Raw genomic sequence first — 3,818 nt, 5'->3', positions numbered from 1 at the left:
CATTTGAAGAAAAGCTCCAGCTAAGTGAACGATTCTGCGGTCTACTACTGCTCCTTGAGAGACACAGTGATTGCAACCGTCAGGGGAGCTGAACAAGAATCGACTGAGGGAGGATGAAGCACAGAAAGTCTAGACTTCGGTCTCTGAAAACAAAATCCAACATGTTACATTTCCATAACTTGACTTCATTATGGTATATAAAGTACCTCCAGGGAAGGCAGAGGAAAGAGCTGCAATGTAGTGGAGCGAGGAATGAAGAGAACCAATGGCTGGAAGATAAGCCAAGACCAATTCAAGTGAGAAATAAGGCATACTTTTAAAAAAAAAGAAAAGAAAAAAACAGAGAGGAGAACAAAAGAAAAGAAAAAAACAGAGGAGAAGGGATGACTTCATCTCTTGGCGTCTTAAAAATCAAGACGCTTGGCTTTTCTGGAATGTATGCTTTTGTCAAACACTGGTTGATGGGCTCAATGCAGGAGTAACTGGGTGACATTCTTATAGCTTGTGTTACACAGGAAGTCAGACGAGATAATCTACTCACCCCTTCAGGGGTTAGAAGCTATGATTCTCAAAATCATAAGAATGGTCATACTCTGTCAGACCAATGATCCATCTAGACCAGTGTCCTGTCTTCCTACATTGGCCTGTGCCAGATGCTTCAATGAGAATGAACAGAACCTGGCAATTTATTGAGTGCTCCATCCCATCATCCACCCCAACTTCTGGCAGTCAGAGATTTAGGGAGTATAGGGTTGTGAATCTGATCATCTTGGCTAATAGCAGCTTATGGACCTGTCCTCCATGAACGTATCTAGTTCTTTTTTGAACTGAGTTATACTTTTGGCCCTCACAATATCCCCTGACAAAGAGTTGCAAAAGTTGACTGTGCATTGTGTGAATAAGTACTTCTGTTAATTTCAGTGGGTGACCCCCGGTTCTTGAGTTATGTGAAGGGCTTAAAGCAATTCCTTACTCACTTTATTCACACTGTTCATAATTTCATAGACTTCTATAATATGGAAGAGGACGAAACCTCAGCTGGTGGAAATCTGTGTGGATCCATTTATCTAAATGAAGTATGGCTCTTTAGACCATTCAGATTTATGGTACATTAAATACAAATCCTTATATTGCATATTTCTGATTAGTTCTTCCTTCTGACTGCTTTAAAGCAGGCTTTTCTCTGGGTTTTAATATGATGTTTAACGTTACAAAACCCACACATTTTAAATAAACATAGGGAATGGGAGCAGGTTCTTCTGCTGGCTTAAATGAGCATGGCTGCATGGTAGAGTCAAGGGATCTGCAACAATTCACATTAGCTGAGGATTTAGCTCATAAACGTGGCAATTCTGCAGGGAACCCATGGTCCAGCTGTGATGATGATAACAGGAGCCCCTGTTGTGCTAGGCACTGTCTGGTTTCTTCATTGAATCCACTTCCAATCCAAGTGGAAGAGGAGACCACATGTGGGGGCAGATAAACAGAGGGAGGAATACAAGAAAACAAGGAAAAGACATTGGGTGACACCACAGGTTGCGGTCTCAACACAACAGCTGCCTAATCCGGCTCATCATGATGTCAGACTTGATATGTTTATGTATATGTATATTATATATGGCTTTAAATATAAATCCAAACAGGACAAAGACTTACCATTAAATGTATATGGCATTGTGAAACTAAAAACTCAACGTGTTACTTTTTCCCCAACAGGATACCTAAAAATGCAAATCCTGTTATGATTTTTTCCCCAGTTCGTTCCTCCTGTAACTCCCCTGGTGTCCCTTGCTTGAAGGTTTCAGAAATGGAATGAAAGACATTGGGACGACAGGAACATTGGACTGATCAGACTGGATCAGAACAGAGGATCATCCAGTTCAGTGTTCGCTCTCTAACTGTATCTAATCCCAGCTGCTTCAGAGGAAAGGGCAGGAGACGACACCTTGCACTGGGTAGTTATGGGATAATCTCTGAGAGGGGAGTTTCTCCCCTAATCCTGGACAAATGTCAGTTTGAGATCGTAAAGTGTCATCCACCTTCCAGTTGTAGAGCTCTCATCAGGGACACGCTGGGATTTGTTTAGCCTTATAATCATCCTTACAAAAAAATCCTGGTAAACTGTTGACATCACATATATAGTCTTGTACCAATGAGTTCCAAAGGGTCATTGGCTAACGTGATCATGAATTTCCATGAACCATTCACCAGTTTAAGCAAGGATTTGTTCATTGGAAATCCACAATTTAAGGACCAAACTATGAACTTTCTACTCAAATGTTATTTCCACCTTAACATGTCAACGTGAAAGCTGAAAATCCACCACAGTTAGACATCTAAATGCCTTCAAAAGGCTATTCCTCGGGGAGTTACTGGGTGCAAAATGGAACGATTTATAATAAACAGTGAGATTTGTAAGGAAGCTGAACAAGTTCTTATCTCCCAAGATATCCAGAAAAGATGGAAATATCTAGGACATGAGTGAAGAAGGAAGCCGGAGCATGCATGGAGGAACATGTAAAAGGAGCTGGACAAAATAACTCCTCTTTTGAACACCACTTAGAGGGGGAAAATTGAGGCATTTAACAACAGAGGCCACTGGCCGAAGAACTGGCAGCATAATTCCCTTTCCATAACATGAGTCAGGTTTTGCAGCTATTACACGTGGGAATAGTTAAAAGAGAGGTTTCAGAGTAGCAGCCGTGTTAGTCTGTATTCGCAAAAAGAAAAGGAGGACTTGTGGCACCTTAGAGACTAACCAATTTATTTGAGCATGAGCTTTCGTGAGCTACAGCTCACTTCATCGGATGCATACCGTGGAAACTGCAGCAGACTTTATATATACACAGAGAATATGAAACAATACCTCCTCCCACCCCACTGTCCTGCTGGTAATAGCTTATCTAAAGTGATCATCAGGTGGGCCATTTCCAGCACAAATCCAGGTTTTCTCACCCTCCACCCCCCCCACACAAACTCACTCTCCTGCTGGTAATAGCTCATCCAAACTGACCACTCTCCAAGTTTAAATCCAAGTTAAACCAGAACATCGGGGGGGGGGGGTAGGAAAAAACAAGAGAAACAGGCTACCTTGCATAATGACTTAGCCACTCCCAGTCTCTATTTAAGCCTAAATTAATAGTATCCAATTTGCAAATGAATTCCAATTCAGCAGTTTCTCGCTGGAGTCTGGATTTGAAGTTTTTTTTGTTTTAAGATAGCGACCTTCATGTCTGTGATTGCGTGACCAGAGAGATTGAAGTGTTCTCCGACTGGTTTATGAATGTTATAACATTCATAAACATTTATAACATTCATAAACCAGTCGGAGAACACTTCAATCTCTCTGGTCACGCAATCACAGACATGAAGGTCGCTATCTTAAAACAAAAAAAACTTCAAATCCAGACTCCAGCGAGAAACTGCTGAATTGGAATTCATTTGCAAATTGGATACTATTAATTTAGGCTTAAATAGAGACTGGGAGTGGCTAAGTCATTATGCAAGGTAGCCTGTTTCTCTTGTTTTTTCCTACCCCCCCCCACCCCCACCCCCACCCCCAGATGTTCTGGTTTAACTTGGATTTAAACTTGGAGAGTGGTCAGTTTGGATGAGCTATTACCAGCAGGAGAGTGAGTTTGTGTGTGTATGGGGGTGGGGGGGGATGTGAGAGAGCCCAACTTGATTATCATGCACATTGTGTAAAGAGTTGTCACTTCGGATGGGCTATCACCAGCAGGAGAGTGAATTTGTGTGCGGGGGTGGAGGGTGAGAAAACCTGGATTTGTGCTGGAAATGGCCCACCTGATGATCACTTT

The sequence above is a fragment of the Caretta caretta genome, chromosome 13, assembly GCF_965140235.1.
Source record: "Caretta caretta isolate rCarCar2 chromosome 13, rCarCar1.hap1, whole genome shotgun sequence".
NCBI lineage: Eukaryota > Metazoa > Chordata > Testudines > Cheloniidae > Caretta > Caretta caretta.
The sequence above is the reverse complement of the archived record's forward strand: the minus strand, read 5'-3'. Positions refer to the sequence as shown.